Source organism: Macrotis lagotis, chromosome 2 (assembly GCF_037893015.1).
Source record: "Macrotis lagotis isolate mMagLag1 chromosome 2, bilby.v1.9.chrom.fasta, whole genome shotgun sequence".
In the NCBI taxonomy this organism is placed as follows: domain Eukaryota; kingdom Metazoa; phylum Chordata; class Mammalia; order Peramelemorphia; family Peramelidae; genus Macrotis; species Macrotis lagotis.
In genome coordinates this window covers 249,820,307-249,846,593 of record NC_133659.1, presented here as the reverse complement: position 1 = coordinate 249,846,593, position 26,287 = coordinate 249,820,307, and the positions used below count along the sequence as shown (strand labels likewise).

The following is a 26,287-nucleotide window of genomic DNA, read 5'->3' as shown; positions in this document are numbered from 1 at the left end:
TAATGTTGGACTGCAAAACTCTGAACTGCCAGTGCCAAGGTGAACAACAATGGAACATCAGCATAGCTGGAACTAGACCAACAACCCTTTTATACCAGCAAAGCTGGAGCCAGGACAGATAATTCTATAGCACGAGTACTGAAAAGTTCCACTTTGCCATTGCCAGCCCAAAGAACTAAGGAACAGAAGGAATGGAAGAGGACACCAGAACAGGAAACTCTTGTTTGAGGGGCTGTATAACACTTCACTAAATCTGATATCAACAGCACAGTAGCTAGCTGGGACCAATGCTGGCCACCCAGTAGTCACTTAAGGCTGGTAAAGCATGAATGAATGAATGAATGAATGAATGAATGAATGAATGAAGCCCAGTGTGAGGGGAGCTGAGATGCTTTGACATGCTGTCCCCAAGGAAACCACAATCAGAGGGAGGGAGTCAGAGAGTAAGTGACAAAGGAAATTAAGGAGAAAAAAGAATGAAACACCAGAGATTTCAGGAAGAAAACTCAAAGGCATTGAGCATAAACAGATAAATCATAAGGAAGGAAACGTGACTTCCAGATAGTAAATGAGTTTGAGTATACACAAATAAATATAAAACAAAAGAAAAAGATTCAACACTTTAGACAGAGAATAGAATTTGAGGAAAACATGTAACCCCAAAATGCTGATGTAAGAAATAAGAACTATGAGAACAAAATTTATGGCATGTGCAGCAAAAAATAATGGGCAGAATAGAAAAAAATGGAATCTGTGATGGAAAGTGATCACCAAAGAAACAAATGAAAGAACAACTGATTAGAAATATAAATACACAGAAGCAAGACAATAATGTTAAAAGAAAAAAATGCTTACTATTGCAAGCAAAACATACTGATCTCAAAGGCAAGATACAGAGAGTCATCCTAAAGACCACAGGTCTCCCAAAAGAACTTGGTAGGCCAAAAAAATTTAACACTATACTCAAGGAAATATTAGAAGAATACTTCCCAGAATTTCTGAATGTAGAAAAATGGAATATTAGTTGAAAGAATTCACAGACAAAACCTGATAATACCCTACCTACAGATGAAACAATGTTTTGGTTTTTTGTTTTGGTTTTGTGGGAACATGAAGAAGTATATGAAATGGGGATAGAGGAGAAGGGGGATAGAAAAGAGTATATGATATACTGGGGTCAAATCAAAGGTTATCAATATAGGAAAGGTGATCTTTATGGACTCAGAAAGAGAATCTTCAGGGGAGATGGGAGAAGCTTCCATTGATGAATGCTTCTGTACATGGAGAGAAATGGTTGGTGAAGGAAAATGAGACCTTATACTGGATAACCTGGGGATTTGGTTGTTGAAAAGTCTACTCATCCTACATCAGGGAAATAGGGGATGGGTGAGTTGAAAACCATATGGAACAAGGAAGAGTATGAAGCAAATGTAGAAACATGGGGTGGCACAAATGTGGAAACTGTAGAAACAGTGGTGAGATGAATAATAATGGACATAGTGGAGAGGTACCCTGCCATGGGCCATTGTCTTCTCTGATATTTGAAATAATTAGCATTGTTCTCAGAATGAGGCACAGTGAAAAAAGAGGAATGTGTAGGGCAAGCCCCACAAGGCAATGGCTGTAACCCAAGGGGGAGAAACTAGAATGGATACCCTGGAAGCTTTGACTATATGAAGAATATAAAGGAGAGAGAGAGAGAGAGAGAGAGAGAGAGAGAGAGAGAGAGAGAATTATAGGGGTCATAAATCAGAGAATGAGGGTCTAGAGCAGGGGTGGGGAATCTCTTTTCTGCCAAGGGCCATTTGGATATTTATAACATCATTGGGGGTCCTATAAAATCAACTTAAAAATTAGTCTGCTATAATAAGTCAAATATTTAATTAATTCACCATAAAAAGCTCCTACACTTATTGTATTTTGAGTTCTGCCTAGAGTTCCCATGGCAGCACCAGACCAAATGATTGCAGGCCCTATACAACCTGCAGGATGGATGTTCCCACCCTGATCTACAGTAAACAGATATGTCGTTGTATAATGAAGAGAGTGAAAGAAATTCTTTTTGGAAAAGGGCATGAAAAAATGATACTTAAATTAATGAACAAGGCTAATTGAAGGAAAGGAAAGGAAGAGAGGATCTACTTGACTACCTGAGAGGACAAAAGAGAATTTTATAACCAGATAAAGACATGAGAAAAAAAGGAACAAAATCCCAAAGAGGGTAACAAATAAAAGGAGGGAATGAGAAATGAAAAGAGGATCAGTCAGTGGGAACATGATGACCTTAAAAAAAATTAAAATAAAATAATGAAAGGAACATAATACTTTGTTTATAGCAGAACAAAAGAACAGAATTTATATTAAAGATAGGGGAAAATATAAACTTAATTCTATAATTTTTAAATATGAAAGGATTAAATAATCCAATAAAATAAAAAAAGAATAAAAAAACCAGAACTCTACAATCTGTTGTTTAAAAGAAGCACATTTTTAAAAGACACACACAAAATAAAACTGGATGGAAAAAAATTTTCTATGCATTAAGTGAATCAAAAAGAAAGGCGGAAATGTAATCATGCCAACAAGTAAAAACAAGCATTCAAAAAAATATCATTGCTACTTACTGCTTTCTGTGAGAGGAAAATAATATGGATCCCTTTAACTAGGGCTGACTTTAAATATTGAAAAAAGTGGTTAATTGTTAGTGGAGGATTTTAAAGGCAACACATTTCCTGCACCCAAACCTACAACCAGAACCAACTAGCTATACCACACTAGGCAAATGGATATTGGACTTTTATGATTAAAGAGTCTTTTCTTTGGGTTAAGTATTAGTCTCTCTGTTTAAGTTTTTTTGTTTTATTTTTAATGCCAGTTTCCCTGAGGAAACATATTTGATCACTAATAATTCAAAGAGAATTAGTTTATCAGATCATTAAAGGAGTGGCCAGCTGTATGAAAGTACTGTGCAATTGTTTAAAGAAGGCGCAAAAAGTGGGAACAAAAGGTTACAGAAAGGGAAGCAACCATAATATTTCCTATGACCTTGCCATGTAAATGAGAATGGCTTTTCCTGAGTCTGAATCCTACAGAGGCTAAGCTCATTTTCTCTTAAGAGGTATTAAAAACTGTCCTTAAGATTCCATTGACTCAAAGACTAAACTTTGGAGTTTCCTGCTCTCCTGGTACAAATTAACTGAGATGTATGCCTACCAGACCAACAGCAGCAAGACGAATCAACTCAGTAACTTCATTAAATATCCTTCTCTTGCTATGGCTGAGTAAATCTCCTTTTTTAAAGGTTTTTGCAAGGCAATGGGGTTAAGTGACTTGCCCAAGGTCACACAACTAAGTAATTATTAATAAAAGTGTCTGAGGCCACATTTGAACTCAAGTCCTGATTCCAAGGCTGGTGCTCTATTCACTGTGCCACCTAGCTGCCCCAAGTAAACCTCTTTTTGCTAATTTCTAATTCCATAGGTGTTTTATTTTATTACAAACTCAAATTTGAACTATATATCTATATCTATATCTAAATCTATATCTGTATCTAGGTATATATATATATATATATATATATATATATATATATCGGTAAAAACTGTATACGATAGGTGAATTTGGGGACTCAGAGTCATGACATTGGGTTTTTCTGTTTTTTACTGTCCTGCAAAAAAGGCTACAAACTTGAGCAGGGGTGGCATGGGACAGGGGGAACAAAAGAGACCCTAGAATAGCTTAAAAAATGGTCCTAATTGTACTTGGGGAGGACATTCCATGACTGAAACACTACTGCTGGAGAGATACCCCATTGAGAAGGAAGGAGAAGATGGGAGAAGAGGAGTGAGTGAGAAAGCAAGATTCACCCCAGAATAACATCTGATTATTTCCTATATTAACCAATTATTTTTGCCAACTTCATGGTAAGCTCTGCTTTAATGTTGTTGAAGGATCACAAAGGCCATTGGTCTTCTAAATTCTCTAGATCATGTAGCAAAGGCTTAATCATTCTATCCTCGTTATAAAAAGTATTAACTGCAAAATTCTAGTTTTGAAATAGTTGCTCTCAATATACAGCTAGGAAATTTGTGAGTTTGACGTGGAATTAATGAAGAGAAGGGAAGGGAAATTTTATGATGCCTACTATGCACTAGATACTGCTTTATAAATATTTTCTCATTTGATCCTCATAATGCAAGGAGAAACATCTCAGAAGTTGAGACTGGCAATATCACAAGTGGAAAGTAAAGCAAAGTAGAGAAATATGAAGTATGGGTACAATATGCAAATAATTTGGCACTTAAACCCTTTAAGCTTGGGAAGCTAAAAATATGTCTAATGGATATGCCCTTGATCCTCTTCTGCCTTGGTGCTTCCTTGCATATATATATTTGGACTTTGGCACCACTGGTGCATATTTTTTAAAAAGAGTTATGAAATGATGTGAGAAGGAACAAATTTTTTAATGATCTCCAGATTAAATACACTGCATAACCTAATTAGGTCTACCACTACAGAAATTGCACCTCTTCATGCTAAATTTAGTCAAAAATGAGATTCATGATTCTCTGATTTCCATAAAGTTAAGGGAAAGGAGTTTAAAATGGGTCCTGTAGGTTTGTTCTGGGTTTTTAAAAATTTTTTTTAATTTAAATTTAATTAGATTTAATTTTTTAATTTAATTTTTTAATTTTTTTAATTATAAGGCAAATAAGTCAATTTTGCCTCAAGGGCAAAACTACAAGGCATAAAGCACTGAGGGTGATCAGTAAATATCAAACAATCATGATGATAGAGTAGATGAAATGTTGGAGTTAAAGTCAGCAAGACCTGGGTTCAAATCTTGCTTCTAACACTTCGTTATAAGGTCCTGGACAAATGACCTAACTTCTATCTACCTCAGTTGTCACATCTGTGAAAGGGGAATAGTTATTGCACCTACTTCTCAGAGTGATGGTGAGGTTGAAGTGCTTTGTAAACCTTAAAGCATTATCTAAACACTAGCTATTATTATCAGTTATCTAAATCTGTCTGAAAATCATCACACTGTAGCTTGAAAGACCTGGAAAAGAATTTAGAAATCTTCTCGTCTAACTCCCTCACTTTCCATTAAAGGAAACACAAGATTCTGCACATCTGAATCTCCTAATTCTTAGTTGTATTCAAGTTTTTTCACCATGCAGCATCTAAGTTCATGTGAATCTATATAAAACTTTGAGTCAAGTGGTATATGGCCCAAACCTAAAACAATGAAATTTTTGCCCCAAGCCATGAGTGAATGACCTACACACAAGGTATGCTGGTAAAAGTTTAACATTTGGCTGGGGTTGGGGGGAGGGGAAGAGGAGGGAATATACTTGGGATATACTTTTATGTATAATTATATACATAATTTATGTATAATTATAATTAATATAATAATATTATATAATAATATAATAATAAATATAATTAATATTTCCTCCAACACTTTTTTAAGTTCAATGAAAGACAATTCAACAATGACTTGTAGCATTGTAGCATTTGCCAAATTTCAAGGTTTAAATGCACTCATTGAAAATTTAACAATCCAGGGCAGCTAGGTGGCACAGTAGATAGAACACAGGCCCTGGAGACAAGAGTTCAAATCTGGCCTCAGACACTTAATAATTGCCTAGCTGTGAGACCTTGAGCAAGTCACTTAATCCCATTGCCTTAAATAAAATTTATTTAAAATTTTTTAATTTAATAATCATCTCTTTACCAATATACCAATTTTTTATATTCATACAAGAATCAAATATGATTTCACTACACTAGAGATAATAGCCCAAGTATTTCTCCATAATTTTCTCAAGGGACACGGATAGATATATTTTTGTAATAGCTATCTAAGAGATTTAGATTGAAATGGCTGCAGAGAAACTGTAGCTCTCTAGGGAGAATTGAGATTTTTTCTTTTTCTTTTTCATTTCAATATGCAGCTCTGCTTCCCAAGCTACCTTTTAGCTTCTAATGGGATTAGATGGAGTTGAGGATAAAGGTCTGCCAGGATTCTGTAGTTGGGGAGGATATTCCATGACTGAAACTCTACTGCCGTACAGATACCCCATTGAGAAGGAAGGAGAGGTCATAAAATGGTCATATTTTTCTCCCCTTTGATACTATGTAGGGCAGAGGTGGGATAAACAGGAAAGAACTGAATGTATGATTTCACAGACATAGAAAACTACTGGAAGGAGATTCTTTCAATCAATACAGATTGGCACCTACTTTGCAAATTAGTCTTAGAGTCAGCTGGAGAATTAAATTGTAAAGTGACTTGCCTACATTCACACAATAGCAGGTACAGCTAAACCCAGATCTTCCTAAATCCAAAGGAAGCTCTGACTCTGTAACCATTACAAATTACTTAACTCTAAACTTCTATCTACAAAATAGGACTAATAATATTTGAACTACACACCTCACAGAATTGTATTGGGGAAAACATTATGTTGGCTGTGTCTTCATCTGTGATCCAATATAAAAGTGAGTTATCATATTTCTCTATTTTTGAAAAAATGTATAAAAAGAAAGGAGATTATACTCTAGAAGGCATTGGACAATTAACTGGATGCTCTATGAAGTGATCCATTTCTAACACCATAATCTATAGGTTACTTATCCCCTCAGAGAAACTATTAGAATCATACAGTTCTCTCATACAAATAAACAGTAGGACAGAGAAGGATACATTAGAATTAATATCCCATATTTAAGTTAGAACATATTCTAAAACCTTTAGATTATTTATGAAGCTCAAGATATCAGATTGCTAAAAAGTGGCATCATTGACATCTCAGAAAATTAGACCTAGCTTCATTGATAATACCACCTTTTCTTGATCTTATCAAAGTTTTTCTATTCTCAAATATATTCAGAACAAGATGAAAATTGGTCAACACTAAGCAATGGCAGCCCAGCAAGGTCTCCCAAACTGCTATATTTACACATCTCTTCCAAATATGAGCTATGAAGATACTCACTATGCAGAAGTGCTTCTCCACATGTGGATTTTCATGATGTTATGCTGAGCCAAATGGGAGTAGCTTTCTTTCTAGGCCACAGTCTCATAGCCCACCTCAGAGCCAGCAATAAGGCTACTGTACTCAGCCTCCCAACCTCACCCAGAGACCACTAATAACATCTGCTTTATAACACTCATTCCTGCAACCTGCTCATTCTTTGGCTCACTCACCATCTCAGAGAGGATGTGCTATACTAAGCGTCAGGTCTGGTGGAAAGTCGTCAGTTTTCAAGCCAAGTGTAAAACCAGCCAGTTCTGAATAAATGACTTGAAGTACTTTCTCAAGGGACCCTTTCCAGTTACGAGAGTCCTTCTTAACCAGATTTGGCTTGTGCTTGCAGACAGCCTTGTTCAGGGAGCACATTAAAAATCAAAATACAGACACCATTTGGAAAGCATAGAAAGCTCAACTCAAACATCTTATGTATTAAAACATTGTTACATAAAAATAACCACAAAGATCCAAATTCATACTTTCCTACCTTGTAAGACTAGTTGCCACCAGGAATAAACCTGGAAAAGGGTAAACCAGACTATGGGGCCTCATGAAGAGTGGGAAGAAAACTGGAGCCACATACTAAGCTTTAGGGAGAAGATGAATGACCCAGATCTTTAGGATGAACTGTAGAGGTAAACTGGGAAGTTAACATCCTCATATCTCAAACCAAACTAGAATTAAATTATCTTTTCACCCTAGGCCCTTTCATTAGTCCCATAAAAGTTCTGGATAATTTGGCATAGTGAAAAGCCTTTGCTGTTGAGTCAACTCTGCCATATTAGAGCAGCAAGACATTGGAATCTCAAAATGAAACTTGTTTGGGTCATTTTGAAATGTTAGCAATGTGATAAAAAAGCAGAAATTTAGTTAATACATTTCTTTTGAAACACTCAAAGCTGTTCATATTCTTTCAGTTGCTCAAGCATATTTAATTTTATATGTTCCTCTTCACTCCTGTAATTTGATTTTTGATATTCCTATTCTGCTTGAACCATGTGTGGTATCTAGGTTTCTTTCTTTCTTTCTTTCTTTTTTTAGTTCATAGCTTTCAGAAAGTCAAATAATTCTTAGAATTTTTTTCTCCTTGACCTATTTTCTGGATCATTTTTTAAAAAATTTGACATCACATTTTCTTTTTTTTTTTTTTTTTAGTCTTTTGACTTTGTTTTAGTATTTCTGGTTGACTCATTGTATCATTAACTTCTGTTTAGCTCATTCTAATTTTCAGAAAGTCTGTTATTTAAGTAAGATTTTACACCTCATACTAAGCTGTATTCTCCTTATAAGATTTCCTTTTGAGCTCTCATTTCATTTATAACATTATTTTTAAATCTCTTGCTTCATTTCTTCCAGGATTTGCCTTATGGCCAAGCTATGTATTTCTTTAAGACTTTGTGTATTAGATATCCAATATACCTTTTTTTTTAAGGTATCAAGGATGCCAAATTAGAAAATTGCCCATCCCTATTAGCAGCAGAGGACAAAGTTAAAAAAGAAAGAAACTACTTTCCATCTCATGAAGACAACCCCAAAATGAAAACAGCTGGGAATACTACAGACAAAACCTTAAGCTTCCAAGTCAAAGAAAAAAACTGTTTCAAGCAGTCAAAAAGAAAGAGTTCAAGTACCAAGGAACTGGAAACTACACTATTTAAGAAAGATCTTAGAATAAATTCCAAAAGCCAAAAATTACAATACAATACAATACAATACAATACAATAAAATACAATACAATACAATACAATACAATACATAAAATACAACCATGAGTATTCTTTTTTTTTTTTAACCATGAGTATTTTTAACTAGTAAAACTGAGTATAAACTGAGGGGGCAATGGATATTTAATGAAATAAAGGACTTCAAGCATTCTTTATGAAAAAAGACCAGAACTGACTAGAAACTGAAATGAAAATATAGGTCTCCTAGGATAGTAAAAATATTTGAACAACTAGGAGGCAAAACATAATGAAATACTGCTATTACAATAGAGAGAGAAGACACAAGTGTCCCTTCAAAATACTTATGTCTTTAAGGTCATAGCGGTAGTAAAAAATAAGCTTTACAGAGAGGCCTAAGTTTTGTTCTGTTTGGATGACCTTAGGAGGAAAACAGCTAGAGAGAAATAGAAAGGAATGTACTAAGAAAGAAAGGTAGAACTTACTATTTCAACTATTTTTTTAAACAAATCAATGTATATCCATTTAAAATCATAAATAAACCATGTGGCTCATTTGTTCAAATAAGTTTTTTTAAAAAGTTCGACAGTGACTGCTTACCTTGAGTTCTAGGGTCTTGCAAATGGGCTCCTATGAGGATGGGGCAGAAGAAGGTTATACAAAGAATCTCACCTTCTGACAGAGAGAGAGAGAGGTGTATAAAAATATTAAATTCAGCATGGTATAATATGGAAATGTAGAATGGAAGGAGATGTTTAAGAGGGAGTAAAGAATCAAGGAGATAGGGGCGGCTAGGTGGCATATTGGATAAAGCACCGGCCTTGGAGTTGGGAGTACCTGGGTTCAAATCCTGTCTCAGACACTTAATAATTACCTAGCTGTGTGGCCTTGGGCAAGCCACTTAACCCTGTTTGCCTTGCAAAAACCTAAAAAACAAAACAAAAAGAATCAAGGAGATAGTAGCCATAAACAAAAAAAAAAAATTCAATAAACCAAAGTATTCAGTTTTTGGAGAGCTGATCATTAAGAAGGGATCAAAAAGAAATAAAGGGTAAAAATCTGTGAGTTGGGTCCAAGAAAGGAGAAAAAAGGAGTGGCATAGAACAGGGGTAGATTAATTCAACTATTAGATCACTAGTATTGAATATAATCCCCTTTCAACACCTTCATCTTTTTAAAAAAGACAAGTGGTCAAAGAGAAAAAAAAGCACAAAAGGATAGGATGAAGAAAAACACACAATTAACCATGAATATAAATGTGATGAACTTGCCCATATCAGTTAAGATGTCATTAGAAAACAGGTTATAAAGCACAATGTAAAAAATGTATTTTTTAAATAAGAAACAGACTTTGAAGCATAAAGATTCACAAAATCAAAATATGAGATGAACACAATCCATTATGCTCGAATTGAATTCAAAAAAAAGCAGGAGATAATAATAATGACCACAGGTAGAAAATCAGAAATATAAATACTCTTTACTGACCAAAATGTCATAAAATGATTTGAAGAACTGATAACATTTTAATGGGAGACTAAAATTCTAATCCTAAAAGAATTCATGAGGGGTGGCTAGGTAGTACAGTGGATAAAGCACTGGCTCTGGAGTCAGGAGTACCTGAGTTCAAATGTGACCTCAGACACTTAATAATTACCTAGTTGTGTGGCCTTGGGCAAGCCACTTAACCCCACTGCCTTGCAAAAACCTAAAAGAAAAATTTGTGGGAAAAGAGTAAATCACAGAAACAAATTAATCAACATGATAACAACAATGAGACTACATATCAAACTTTAGGGGTGCAGCCAAAACAATCTGACCTAAGAGCCAAACTGTACATTGATAAACATTTCCTTTAGCAAAAGATAAAAAAAAAAACAGATAAATGCATTGAGTTTGCAAGCAAAAACTAGAAAAGCAACAAATTAATAGACTTCAAAAATCAGTATAGAAATCCTGAAAAAAAAAAAGAGTAACAAAATTGAAAGAAAAATACTGAAGTGATAAAACTAGTAGCTGGGTTTTTAAAAAATCAAATTAGCTAATCATTTGACTAATCAATTGTTATCATGCCAGGTCTATGACTTTTTTTCATTTTAAATTGTGTTAATCTTTTTTTTATTTTCAGAATGTTTTTCTAATTGGAGAATTATGATGGGTTGTTTTTCTAGTTTTCTTTTAATTCCCATTTAATTAATTCATTGATCTGTTTATTATCTCTTTTGCTGAAAAATTGCATAGACACTAAGGAATTCTTTGACTATCTTCTAAAAATTTTGATTTCATTGTTACATACACTTTTCTTTTATCTGTTTTCTTCCTCTTTGATGGATAAAAGTACTTATAGATATGATCCTCTCCCCCACCCCCACTCCATAGGATTGCTTTAGCTAAATCCCCAAAGATTTGGTATATTATTTCATTGTTGTCATTTGTTTTTAATACACATATTCTTTAAGAATTTATTATTTAGTTTCCATATATGTGAATTCTTTCTTTAAATTCCCTTGATTGATTCAATTTCATAAGCTACAGCCAATAAAGGACATGTTTAATACTTAGATTTTTCTGCATTTTATGATCTAGTATGTACAATTTTTATAAAGATTTCATGCAAAATTGAAAAATGTATTTCTAATGATTCTCAGTAAGTAATTGACAAAGATCTATCATTTCTAATGTTTCTAAAATTCTTTTCAGATGTTTAACTTCTTATTTTTCATGTTAGATGTCTAATTTGAAAGGTGAATTAAGAGACCCCCAACTATTATAGTTTTTCGCTTTCTCCCTGCGGCCCAATTAGATTTTACTTTATATCATTTGTACTATTATAGTTTATATATATATATATATATATATATATATATATATATATATATATATTTATATACACACACATTATTATATTAGTCAGTCAGAAAATATTTATTAAATATCTCCTATGGACCCAACACTATGCTAAGCACTAGGGACACAAAGAAAGGTTAAAAATAGTCTCTGCTCTCAAGGAACTTGTAATTTAATGAGGAAGACAATATGAAAAAAATACATATAAGTAAGCTAGATTACAGGAAAAATTATGAATAATTAACAGAGGGAGAGCACTAGAATTAAGGAAAGAAACAAGAAAGACTTCCTGAAGATGGAAGAATTTTAGCTAGATGGAAGAAAATCAGAGAATCTCTTCCCTTTAAGCATAATATTATTTCTCTTCCCTCATTTTAATTCTATAAGATTTTTATTTCTTAGATGCATTTTTTATAATCAACATTGTGCTGGATTCTGCTCTCTGATCCATTGTGCTACCTTCACTTATTCTATGGGTAAATTCATCCTATTCACATTTACAGTTGTAATGGTTTATTGTGTTTTTCTAACCACTAGATAATCTAACAATTTCCCCCTTAATTTGACCTCTACCCCTCTTCTTAGGGAAAGAAAAGGAATGGGATCAATACTAATTATTTATAATTGGCCTGCAGACCTCTAGCCTTGGATTGAATGGAGGTCTTTATTAATATGTCCAGTTGGTTTTCTTTTTCTTTTTTTTTTTAAGGTTTTTGCAAGGCAAATGGGGTTAAGTGGCTTGCCCAAGCCCAAACAGCTAGGCAATTAATTAAGTGTCTGAGACCAGATTTGAACCCAGGTACTCCTGACTCCAAGGCCAGTGCTTTATCCACTACGCCACCTAGCCGCCCAATCCAGTTGGTTTTCTTGATCATTTTCCTCTGATTCTTAAAATCTTTGTTAACATATTTCTTAAGGTAGCAGGGCTATCTAAGATCTTTCACATTGTCATCTTGACTCTATTCCTTAAAACCCACTTATAAATTTTGATGTTTCTGTCTAAAATGCCAACTTAAAAATTCTGAAATAATCTTCATTTTTCATTTTCCCTTATTCTCATAACCAGTTGTTATGAGATTCTACTTGTACCAAAAATCTTTTGAACCTGTCCCTTTTCCTTCACTCATACAACCACCACCCTAGTTGAGATCTTCATCATCTCTCACCTAAATTATTGTAAAAACCCTGCTTATTACTTTCTCTTATCCATTCTCCCTACAACTGCCAAAATGATATTCCTAAAGCACACATAAGACCATATCATCTCCTCCTCAGTTCAAAATGAATTAAATTCAAGAGAGAAACAGGAGGGGACAGGGAAAGGGGAAGGAATAGAATTGGAAGGCAATAGTCATAAGAAAACAAACTTCAATTTAGGACAATGTCTCATAAAAGGAGGGGGTTAAAAGGAGAAAAACAAAGTATAATAACCAATAATAAATAAATAATAAAAAATAAAGTATAATAACCAATCTGGGTTATGTGAAGAGAGAAAGGGCAGCATCAATTGAGGAATGGCTGAATACATTATGAAATACAAATGCATTGTGCTATAAGAAATTATGAAAGAGATCATTTCCAAGAAATCTGTGAAGACTTATATGATCTGTTGAACAGTGAAGTGAGCAGTGCCAAGGAGAACAATTTGTTCAATAGCAACATTTTAAGGAATAAACAACTTTGAAAAATGTAATAATTCTGATTAATGCTATTTCATTGGTACAGTTACAATCACAATTAATGAAGACCCAGGATGTGCATGCTACCCACCTTCTGAGAGAGATTCAGGGAACAGAATGAGTCATATTTTTTTGGACACAGACAATGCTAGAATTTGTTTTACTTGACCATGTTGTTACAAGGATTTTATTTGCCCTTTTTTGCAAAAAAAAAAAAAGAGTGGGGGGGAGAACAGGCAAGCAATGATACAAAGAAAAAAAAATCAAAAAGAATGAGGGAAAAGTTAAAAAAAACAGAGAAAAGAAAGAAAAGAACAAAAAGCAGAAGGAAATTCAGAAGTGGGATTACAAATAAAATAGCATTGATAATAAATTTATATATTTTTAAAAATATATTTATTATATAAATTTATTAAATACTATTAAAATACAAGTTTTACAGAATTCAGTATTATAGAATATATTTTCTGTCCTTTTATATAATCTATTTGATGATGGTTTTCAAGTCACAATAAGAAAAAGAAAAAAATTTTTAAAAGCTAGATCTTATTTTTTTGGTTTGGGTTTTTTTTTTGTTTTGTTCTGTTTTAGGGCAGGGTGAAGTAGTCTAGTATCCTGCCTTGATTTCTTTTTGGAATCTATTATATAGATTCAGTGACCAGATCAAATCCATACTAGAAATTTCTGGTCCTATCTGACCAACATCTCCTGCCTTCAATCTCAGAAGTGGGAACTGATCAGAACAGTCAAAGAGATCTTATTCCTATAAAATACCTGAGCTACCCTGGTCCAAGATCTGCCATGACCCTAAATTGCCCTTAGTTATTGATTGAAGATAGAACCAGGAGCCTCTGGAAGAGTTTGAGGTAACAATGTATCAATTCCTATTAGCAACCCCTTGTCAGGCTACTACAGACTAACCTACCACTAAGTGGAGATTAAAATACCTAAGGCTCTCTCTGGTAACATCTATGGTTCTGTCCCTTTGGAGTTGGTGGATAACTTTTACTGCCCCCATCTCCCTTTCTGCTGCCTTCAGTATCTACAAGAGGCCTTGCCTTAAACATGCCCGATAAAAAAAAATGTCTGTTGCTTTCTGCTTATCTTATTCTTCCACAAAGTCCCCTCATTTCAACTGACACTTAACAGGCATTCTATATCTTTCCCTCTCTCTGTCTCTCTGTCTCTGTCTCTCTCTCTCTCTCTCTGTCTCTCTCTCTCTCTCTCTCTTTCTCTCTCTGACTGCTTTTATCTCTGTATGTGTGTCTCATTGTCTTTCTCTGACTCTCTCTATCTCTACATCTATCTATCTATCTATTTCTATCTCTATCTCTCCCCTCTTCAATTCATATGAAGACTTTTTGTTTCACTTCTTTCCTGAACCCTCTAAAATGTCAGAATCAAGTTGAAGCTTCATAAGCAAATAAAAATTCAAAAAATGAAAATAATATTTACACTGCAAAGATAGTAGTTTTAAAATATCTATTTGTTCTGCTAAAACCCAATTCAATATAAAAAGACAAAAAAAGTAAACTAAATTTAAAAAATATTTTGGAGTATTCCAACCTCCTAGATTTTTTATTCAAGGGAACCAAAAGCAGAGGAACCTCTCTCAGGACTTTTAGGCATTTGAGACAAGTCCTGAGTTTTAGTGAATCCTGAATTAATGGCTGCTTCCACCCAGGTAGGTAAAATACTTAGCTCTGATAAATAAAAGCCTTTCAAGACATCCTTATTGACACACTTTGGTGTGAGAACAACTGTATTATTGAAAAGAACTGCTGATGTTTATTATTTTATGTTTACTCTTTTGGCATATGTTTCCAGTGAATATGTTTCAATCCACTTAAAAGAACTCAAGATAGAGTGTGAGTGAAAGCAGGAGATGAGCTCCAGATCCTAGGTCCCTGGAAGGGTTTTCAGACCCAGAGTAACAGATAGTCTAGGCTGAGTTAGGTGGCATAAGTAGGCAAACATTTTTAAGTGACTTCTGTGAACCAGTTTCCATGATATTGAGGATAAATGAAGCATCTCTTCAATGACTGGTTGGCCCACCCACCTATGTCTGAAAAAGTTAGCCCATAACAGTAACTAAATAAAACAGCAGAGACAGTTAACACATTCTTGTAACCAATCCCCCACTTTAGTGGGATGTTTTGACTACAGGAGAGAACAGGACTAGTCACAGAGTTGACAAGATCTGATCTTCCTAAAATTCAAAATACTCCTCTCAAATTCTTCGATTCCAAAAAAGTTTGTTTCCATAACTCATTGAGAGCACTTTAACATTTGAGATATGTGAAGCTGTGTTTTTAATTCAAGTCATGGAGCAATTTAAGATCTCTGCCAATCTCTTGGTCTTAATCTCTCTGTTCCTTTCTCTCTCAATCTTATTACCAATGAGAGAAGTGACTACAGCCCTGTGTTCTCCAGAGAGGCCATAAATAGCAGTGGTGTAAACATTCCACCTCACTGCCTCCCACATAACCTGTCTGCTCCAAACCCTATCTGGAAGAATCTGTTCCTAGGTAGAAGCTGATGGTTGAATTATAGGCTTACAAAACCTATTAGCATTTGCTAATAACTTTAGAAAATAAAACTTTTCCTTCTCCTCCCTTCATGCATGAGCACATACACACATACATACATACATGCTTAGATTCTATATCTAACACAGTTAATAAAGCATTATGAACAAAATTCAGAAACATACAAGAAGCCCCCAATTCACAAATCTGGGGACATGACTACTCAGAACATAACTATTTATGGAAATTGAGCAGACTTTTACCCAAAGCACACAAGTCTCCTGACATTTATACTTGGCATTTTTAAGACCCTGGGAACAGGAAAGATTCAAGAGAATTCATCTTGGTCAAGCCCCAGGGATAAGGAGAGACTAGGGAATGAACTAGAGTTAGAGTGATACCTTTCTACCCTCAGTGCTTTACACCCTAGGCACCCCACCACAAACACACACACACACACACACACACACACAGAGAGAGAGAGAGAGAGAGAGAGAGAGAGAGAGAGAGAGAGAGAGAGAGAGAAACACTGGCAAGTTACCATTCTATATAATGGGCAGTGGGAGCTAAGGAAATATGCCATAGGCTACTGGAAACTGATGGGCTTGCTGGCAAGACCAGTGAAAAACTGTTGAACAATGCCAAGACAGACTGGAAAGTAACACCCACCAAGTATCTGATACTTTCCTTAGCTATACCTCTAACCTTTGCTGGCAAGTACCCACCATTGAATGTCCAAAATAATCACAGCCTGTTTCCCCCTCCCATATAAAGGAGGGGTTGGGGGAAACTTATCTTATTTACTATTGCAGAGCCCAAGTGGTCAGTATTGCAAGGAAAGATTCTCTTTCCATTGCTTTTAAATTTATTACCACTGATATAAAAGAAAAATTGTAGCCATGAAAAATTTGACTGGCATGGTTCAAGTAAGAATGGGTAGAGGTTTTGCCTTTAAAAAAAAAGAATTTTTGGTCAAGAATCTCCCTGGAAAATAATAGAATCCAGGAAGATCCATAAAGGAAATGTGAGATCACAACTAAAAAGCAAAATTAGGATAAAGCTTTAGAAATCTGACATTGAAGTTACCTGGGGGAGGGGTTGCTATTTTAGTCTAAGACACCTGTACTTCTGCTATTCATTGGATATTAAGGCCACTAGACTTTTGTATGGCTGAAGCTAGATGTCATTTTTAACTTAGTCCTTAGCACTGGAAAATTTTCCAATATCAAACCCAGATCCTTTTACTTCCCCCATTAGACTTGCAATAGATATTATTATTATTATCGTTATCATTATTATTATTATTATTATTATTATTTGAGCCATTATAATTGAGCCTTACTGCACAATTAGTAAGTATATACAACTTCTTGTAAACACACACATACATATACACAAAAACTATTGACATCAATGCAAAAGTACTAAAAAATAATGTAAATTAAACTTTCCTTGAAACAAAACATGAAAATTCCTCAGTAGGCTAGGCCTGGTCTCGACTAGAGTGGGTGACTAAGGAAACTCAGGAAGTGGAACCATGACTCAGAAGGTAACCTCCTTTCCTCTGACTCAATAGCGAACCCATGAGCCAGAACGGTGTTGGAGGATCCCATGCTACTGAAAGAACAATATTCTTTGGGGAAAACAGAACCAAAGGTAGACCTTTGACATTCCATACCACACCCCCCTTGAGTTATTTTTTTCTAAAGCCAAATCACTTAAGTAAATCCTAAAATCCTCCTCTCTCTGTTTTTTCTAAGTCTTTATAACTTCAAATCAGATAAGATATATATGTATATATATATATATATATATATATATATATATATATATATATATATTTAATTACACGGTCTCAGTCTTGTTAGTGCTCAGGCAAGCTTTGATTTTCCTTAGATACATCAGAATTTGGCCATTCTATATGCTATTTACCTCATGACATAAAGGTTTTAAACTCAGTAATACCTGAAACATGTTTTTTTTGAACATGATGAAATGTGGAAATTTTTTTGGTTAAGTATATATATTTGTAACAAAGAGAAAATTGGGTTTTGTTCATTGAATAAAGTGAAATAATTTTAAATGCTACTTCAGCACCCAATGACTTCTCAAAAGGGGAGAAAGAGAGAGGAAGAGAGAGGAGGAGGAGGAAGAAGAAGGGAGCAGGTTTTATTTAACCCTCTTCAAAAATACTTATATTGTCATAATTTTCCAGAAAGTCACGTTGCCGAAGGAGCTATTCCGTTTCCCATTCTTATAGAGTTATATGGATGGTATCTCTTCCACAAAAACACATTTTGGAGATGCTAGAGTTAAACCCCATAATCCTGGGTTTTATACAGCACTATAATCCACTTTCCTGGTGCATGACAGAATACAATTATTCCCTCCACATCACAGGGGTTAGGGAGACAGTGCCCCTACAATCTGAAAAAAAAAAGTCTGTGTAAGAGATAAAACTTAATGATATTAGAATATACTATACATATATTTCAGGCACTTCTGTTTTTTCTAAACTTTTTCTGTGTCATCTGCTGGCCTTCACATGTCATCTGTGGCTGCCACAAAATTTCTCAAAAATTCGCATTTAGTTTAGATCAGAACCACAATGGGGAAAGTCCTAATGTGAAAGAGATAACTATATAGGTGTTTTTATTCCACACTAGTATTCCGCATCAGTTTCTGAGCAGTTCCTTCTCAGTCCATTTAAGACAGAAATGTCTGGATCTCTTTTGTTCAGGAGGCTTGGTTCACTTTTTCCCCTGATTCTAGGACTAATCATTTAACCTGTTTGCCTCAATTTTCTCATTTGTAAAATGGGAATCATAGCACCTCCCTCCCAAGAGGATCAGATGAGATAATAATTGTACAGTCTGAGCATTTCAATCAGACCCAACTCTTCATGAACTCATTTGGGATTTTCTTGAGCCTTAAGTGATATTTAACATTTTCTTCTTCAGCTCATTTTACAGATAAGGAAACTGAGCCTAAGTAAGGGTAAGTAACTTGCCCAGGGTCACACACACATACACACAGCTAGTAAATGTATGCAGTTAGATTTTTTTTTCAGGTTTTTGCAAGGCAAATGGGGTTAAGTGGCTTGCCCAAGGCTACACAGCTAGGTAATTATTAAGTGTCTGAGACTGGATTTGAACCCAGGTACTCCTGACTCCAGGGCCAGTGCTTTGTCCACTGCGCCACCTAGCTGCCCTGAAGTTAGATTTTTACTCAGGAAGTGGACTTTTCTGACTCTAGGCCTAGCCTTCTATCTACTGAGCCACAAGCTGCCCTATATGAATTATTATTATTATTATTTCCACATCTCTCTACCAGTGATGTTTCACTGCCACCATCTTGCATTTCTTTGGTTCCCAATTAGACCAAAGGCATTCTCATGTTCTTCCCTTCCCTCTTTCCACTGCCATTTCAGGGACCTAGCAATCCACTAATGTCTAAAGTTCTTTGGAGTACATTGTTCCCTGGAGGTAGTAGAAAAATACACAGGATTCCTTCTAGAAAACTTCATTATATTTGTATTTAAACATATGTGCCCACTTTCTATCTGATCTCCCAGATTTTAAGTCTTCTAACTGTATTCTCCCTTTAAAAGCCAGTATAAAAGGTATAGATGCCCAGGTATAAGAATTGGCCAAGAATCAATTATTCATTGATAATTAGTTATACAAATGGGGCAATTCAGGACAAGTCAAGGAATTCAAAGACATCATTGCCAAAACAAAGTGTGGCAGATGGCACATCTTAATTATTTAATCAGTTTGGAGAACTGCATTTTAGGAAGGATACTGATAAGCTAGAAAGGACAGGGAGACCAGGGCTATGTAAGAATCAGCTGAAGAAAGGGGGGATATTTAGTCCGGAGAAGACACCACAGAACATGAGAGGTGTCTTCAAGTACTTGAAAGACTGATACATGGAAGAAGGATTAAATTTGTCTTGTTTGGGGGGCAGCTAGGTGGCACAGTGGATAGAGCACCAGCCCTGGAGTCAGGAGGACCTGAGTTGAAATCCAGTCTCAGATACAATAATTACCTAGTTGCATCTTAACCCTACTGCTTTGAAAAAACAAAAAAAACCCAAAAAAAATTGTTTTGTTTGAACATGAAAGGCAAAACTAGGAGCAGTGGGCAGAAGTTACAAAGAGACAAAAATTCTTTGGGGGGGGTGGGGGGAGAGAAACCTTCCTAGTGATTAGAACTGTCCCAAAGTAGAATGGGTCACCTTAGGAGGTAGTGGAAGAACCTGTCTCTCACTGAGAATCTACAAGCCCAGGTTGGATGAACACTTTGTAAAAGGGATTATTTTTCAAGTATGGTTTGGACTAGATTGTTGCCAAGGGCCCTTTTTTAAAAAAATTATTTGTTTTTCGATTTTACAATTTTTGGAAGGCAGTCTTTTACATTGTTTCCATGCTAAATAAACATTGATCTAAATTGAATGAGAGAAAAATCGTATCCTTAAAAAAATAAAATATAAATGATAGCAAAATTACATAATAAGATAATGATTTTTTTAATTAAGGATATAGTCTTTGGTTCAGTTCATGTAAATGAACATTTTGGTACAGTTCATGCAAATCCCTCCAGGCTTCTCTGAATTCCCATCCCTCCTGGTTTCTAATAGAACAATAGTGTTCCATAACGGTACATATACCACAATTTGTTCAGCCATTCCCCAATGATGGACATTCACTCAATTTCCAATTCTTTGCTACAAATATATGCTATGAATATTTTGGTACAAGTGTTGTTTTGATCCTTTTTCAAGATCTCTTCTGGGTACAGACCCAGTAGTGGTATTGCTGGATCAAAAGTTATGCACATTTTTATTGCCCTTTGGGCTTAATTCCAAATTGCTCTCCCAGAAAGGTTGGATGAGTTCACAGCTCCACCAACAATGCATTAGTATTCCAAGGGTACTTTCTAACTCTAAAATCCTATGATTCTGTGACTTTTTACACCTTATACTGGGAATTCCTTATTTAGACACTTGTACACACCTTTCACATTTCTAGGTTCACACCCACACAAACACATGAAATTTATGTATGCAGATATATAGATATATATATATATATATATATATATATATATATATATATATATATATATATTCTACATCACTTTTTAGCTCCATTCTGAACTAATAAGTTTTCTTCTTTTTTTTTTTTTTTTAGGTTTTTGCAAGGCAAATGGGGTTAAGCCCAAGGCCACACAGCTAGGTAAGTGTCTGAGACCGTATTTGAACCCAGTTACTCCTGACTCCAAGGCCGGTGCTTTATCCATTATGCCACCTAGCTGCCCCCACTAATAAGTTTTTTAGTTTGATTTCTTAAAAAAAGAAATTATTTCCTACCTCTCTTGTCATGAATGAAGTATATTAGTCATTTATCAGTATCATTTAATGGAAATAACACTATATCTGAGTAAAAATTGTCTTATACATTATGTCAATTTTTCTCTCTAATGTTTTCTTTCATCTGTTTGGATCTTATTCTTCTCTCACAACATGTTCAATATCGATCTGTAATTAGCATGGTTATAAATGTAGAGCCTATATCAGATTGCTTTCTGTCAGGGGGAAGGGAAGACAAGGAGGGAGAAAAACTATAAAATTCAAAACCTTGAGGGAAAAAAAGAAGATTGGTAGAAACCACCATTGCATGTAATTGGAAAAATAAATAAAGAAAATATAAAGGAAAAAAAAGAAATCATGAGTAAACAGACTTCAGAAAAACCTACAAAGATTTGCATGAACTGAGGCTGAGGGATGATCACCTATGATAGACCTATCAAGCTGTTCATGATCAAGGACTATGCTAAAAGACTTGAGATGGAAAATGCTATCCACTTCTAGAGAAGGCTGATTGTAGACCAAAGCACAATATTTTCACTTTTAAAAGTTGTTATATGTTTTTCTTTATGTTTTTTCATTTAGTTCTGATTCTTCTATTACAACATGAATAACATGGAAATATGTTTAACATATTTATACATGCATAACCTATATCAGATTATTCACTGTCATAATGAAAGAGTAGGGAAGGAAGTAGAAAAATGTGGAACTCAAAAGCTTACAAAAAAAGAATTTTGGTTTATGTAAGGCAATAGGGTTAAGTGACTTGCCCAAGATCACACAGCTAAGTGGTTCTTGTCCTTCATGATCAAAAAAGACCAAAATTATATCACTATGTGTTTGAGACAAATTACAGTGTATCCAACTGGCTGATCAGAATGTTCTGGCACAAGTTGTCCATGTGAACACCTGGGGTGGGTACTCTAAACTTATGTATGTCACATTTCCTTTCAGTTGCTTCAATTCTGCCTTCCTCATAGAGTGCAGTACCCTCACTGATGAGGGCACGCCATGCTGGACGATCCTGTGCCAGTGTCTCCCATGCTGTACAATCAGTTCTGAAGTTGAGACCTTCTGCTTCTGACCCCCTTGTGAGCTCTTACCCTGTGTGAGTTCTCCATAAAATAGTTTTTTGGGCAAGCGTACATCTGGCATTCTAACAATTTGTCCAGTCCATCATAGTTGCACTTGCTATAGTAATGTTGTAGTAATGTACTTAGCTCAAGAAAGGAGCTCAGTATCTGGTATCTTCTCCTGCCAGGTGATCTTCAGAATCTTCCTAAGACAATTTAAATGGAAGTGATTCAGTTTCCTGATATAGCACTAGTAGAATGTCCAGGTTTCATAGGCATATAGCAAAGAGGTCAGTGCCACAGCTCTATTTGGTAATCAGTCTAATACTTCTCTCCCACACTTTCTTTCAGAACTTCCCAAGGACACTGGCAAGGTGAGTCTCAATCACATCAGAAAGGTAAGTGAGCTTGTCCACAATACTCAAAACTTCTCCATTTGCTGTAATAAATGTTTCACATACGTTAATTATTAGACCAAAACTAGCACAACCAGCAGAGAATTGATCCATACTTTGCTGTATCTCAGCTTCAGAGGCTGCCCTGAATGCACAATCATCTACAAACAGAAGATCATGCACCTCCATGTTGGACTTGGCTTACAAGCCTTTTCAAGTTGAAGAATTTGCCATCACTGCAGTAATTGACCTTGAGGTCATGTTCATCCTCAGTGAAGGCATTTGATGACATGGCTGAAAACATCATGATAAAAAGTATGGGAGCAAGGACAGATCCTTGTTTCACTCCATTGAAGTGCTCTTGGACACAGAATCCATGAATGCCGTCATGGAATTGACATACAATACTGATGAACTTCTCTGGGCAACCAAATTGTGACATAATTTTTCATAAACCCTCACACTAATGATCTCATTAGTCAGATCTACAAATATTGTATCAGACCTCTGTTCTGTTCCTGGCATTTTTCCTGGAGTTGTCGGTCAAACCATATCGATTGTTCCTCAACCCTTTCTGAAGGAAGTCATACTGGCTCACAGAGAGGTGACCATATTCCAGTTGAAGGATCACTCTATTGAGATAGACTCTGGCAAGAATCTTACCAGCAATGACTAAAAGAGAAATGCCCCTATTATTGTCACAATACAATCTATTCCCTTTATCTTTATAGAGGTGGACAATGAAGCCATCCTTGAATTCTTGGGGGACAACCTCTTTATGCCATATAATCTGAAAAATTTCAGTCAAGTTTTAGATGAGCAATGGACCCCCCTTCTTGCGGATCTCAGGTGGAATAGAATCAGCACCAGGTGTTTTGCCATTCAAAAGGAGCCTAAAGGCATTCAAAACCTCTTCTTCAATTGGAAATTCAGCTAAGGACTGATTGATTTCAATTTGAGGTAACCGTACATGACTTCAATTTGAGGTAAACCGTTCATGACTTCTGCATTGATTGATGATGGTCTATTAAAAACACTATAGAAGTGTTCAGCCCATTTCTCTAGGATGAAGTCCTTATTATTAATCAATGTGGATTCATCATCACTGAATAGTTGAGATGCACCGTATGTCTTTGGCCCATAAACAGGGGCATCATAGAAGCTAAGTAATTATTAAATGTCTAATACCTGATTTGAACTCAGGTCTTCCTGTCTGCATGGCAGGTCTTCTATCAATTGTTCTACCTAGCTGCCCCCTGAATTTTGAAAACTATCTTTGTATATAATTGGAAAAAATAAAATATCATTCAAAAAAAGAATTAAAAAGTATCAAAATAAACATCGAACCTAAATTATCACATTGGCATTATGTAGTATGTCCAAATGAGAGTGACAAGAAGGGTGAAAGCACTTGAAACCCTGTTATATAAGGACTAATTGAAAGAAATAAGCATAATAAGGTTAGGGAAGAGGGATTAGAGAGCATATCACAGCTGTCTTCATAGACAAAAATGTAAAAATCATGCTTGGCCTCTAGGTACAAAACTAGGACCAAAAGGTGGAAGTTAGAAGGAAGTGGCTTTTAGTTTAATAAAATGAAAAATAAGTATAGCTGTCAGAAAATGGTATGTCCTATTTTATAAGGTGGTTCTTCATCAGTGGAAATTTTTAAACTCTAGAAGATGATATAGTAAATAATGAATGCGGCAACTTGGTGGAACAGTGAATAGAGCACCAGCCTTGGAGTCAGAAGGACCTGAGTTCAAATTTGGCCTTGGACAATTGCCTAGCTGTGTGACCTTGGGCAAGTCACTTAACCCCACTGCCTTCAATAAATAAAATTTTTTAAAAGTTCAAAAAAATAAAAAACTACTTGAAGAATGTTTATTGATTAACTGATTGAACTTAAAAACTTCTGTTATTCCTTCTAAAACTATGATTTTATGTGCTAAATTTCCCCCAAAGATTATTTTTTATCAAGTATTTTTTTCTTTCTTTGATTCCTCTCTACCTAATTCCCAAACCTGTAGAATTAAAAGTCTGTAAATCCTATTTTGAATCAAATGAAAATTTTATTAACCAACTCAGCAGATTTCCTGCTTACTTCTGTAAGAACTGTGATTTTTATATATTATTTCATTTGCTCTTAATCCAAAGGATTTTTAGTCTTATCCAAACTAGGTCAGATCTTAGGTAATTATTAAGAAAGGATAATTTTTCTCTTTGCCTCATTTCCCCTAACTGGGAAAAGTCCTAAATTTACTCATATATTTCCATATCTCAGTTTCTTCAAATATGGATAACTGGGTTCCAAACTCTTTGATACCCAAGGTATGTATCTATGTTTTCTAATACTTAATGTACTGAAAACCATTAGACTCCTTTAGGAAGGAAAACATAGAAGGAAGTTTAGAGGTTCTCTCATTCTCTCACTTTGGACCAAGGTATAATGAGACCTAGAGAGGTTTGCCAGATTTCCTCAAGGTCACATAAAGAAGCTGAGGTGGGATTTAAATTTATAATCTAGATGGAAAAACAAAAATGTATGAAAAAAACTCAAGCTTTGCCCTCAAAAGCATGAATAACTTCAAATTAGTTCTTCCCAGATTCTTTTCTTCACTTGCCTCAGCCAGTTTTAACTTTGTTCTCCTTTTCCAAAGTCTGTCATCTTAGTTTCTGCTGTTTTTCTCTTCTGCCACAGATCAAGACACCTAAGTGAGCAGACTTCCATCATTACAAGTTCATATGATAGAATCTCAACTTATCATTTGCTCCTGTTTGTACTTACCATTAATGTGTGTCTGATGCTTCCAGTTCTCTTCTTATAACAATTCTCCTTTCCTTCTCATCAATCATTCAATCCCTCCTCTCCTCACCTTCCTCACAAACTTACTTTCCTGCAAATATTAAGAACAGAGGCTCAGATCCCTTCAATGCTCACAATTTCATCATCCTTATAACTATTTTCCTCTTGATTCCTTACTACCAGTTTCAGAAGTACCTCTCGGTATTTAAATTTCATCATGTTCTTATATTATTGTCATTAGACAACTAAACTCATGACCACTTCCTCTGGGATTTTGCCTCTCTAATGATACATGCTCTCCCTACCAACATCAATCTCTTCCTCTCTACTATTCTCAGACTGCATTCCTCTGGATTTCTCTAGAATGTCCCAGAAAATTCTTCATCTCAGAAATTCACTTCAGTCTTGGAACCTCAAAGTACCCTGTACCTGTGGGGGGCCCATCCCTCTGACTGGAAGGTAGAGTCCTCCTCTCTGAATCGCCATTTAAGGAGAATGCCAAATCAGCCATTTTTGCTATCCCTTCTCCTTTTCAACTTCTTTTATATATTGCCCCCCCCCCCCCATTTGAATGTAAACTTCTTGAGGGCAGAGTTTATCTTTCTTTTTGCTTGTTTTTACTATAGTACATAATGGGGCAACTAGGTGGCACAGAGGATAGAGGGCCAGACCTGAAGTCAGGAAAATTCATTTTTCCAAGCTATGTTATGTCACTTAACTCTGCCTCAAATCCTCAGCTATAAAATGGGCTGTGTTATAAATGACTAGAGAATACTTAATCCACAGTGATTAAAATGGTTTTTATGAAGATAGCTTAACAAAATGGCACACCTCTCTCATGGTGGGAGAGAGAGGCAGGG

The 26,287-nt window shown here is 35.3% G+C and overlaps 1 long non-coding RNA gene across 2 annotated transcripts in view; it reads right to left on the bottom strand.

The window, feature by feature from the left end:
• LOC141511590 (uncharacterized) overlaps nt 1-25,919 on the bottom strand; it is a 64,000-nt gene extending 38,081 nt beyond the window's left edge. Inside the window, exon 1 of one of the 2 annotated variants that reach the window (XR_012475353.1) lies at nt 25,410-25,919. This is a non-coding gene — a long non-coding RNA (uncharacterized LOC141511590). Of the gene's footprint in view, nt 1-9,326; nt 9,448-25,409 lie in introns of those variants that run through there. The other variant, XR_012475354.1, reaches the window with a different exon arrangement.
• Between the last annotated feature and the right edge of the window lie 368 nt (nt 25,920-26,287).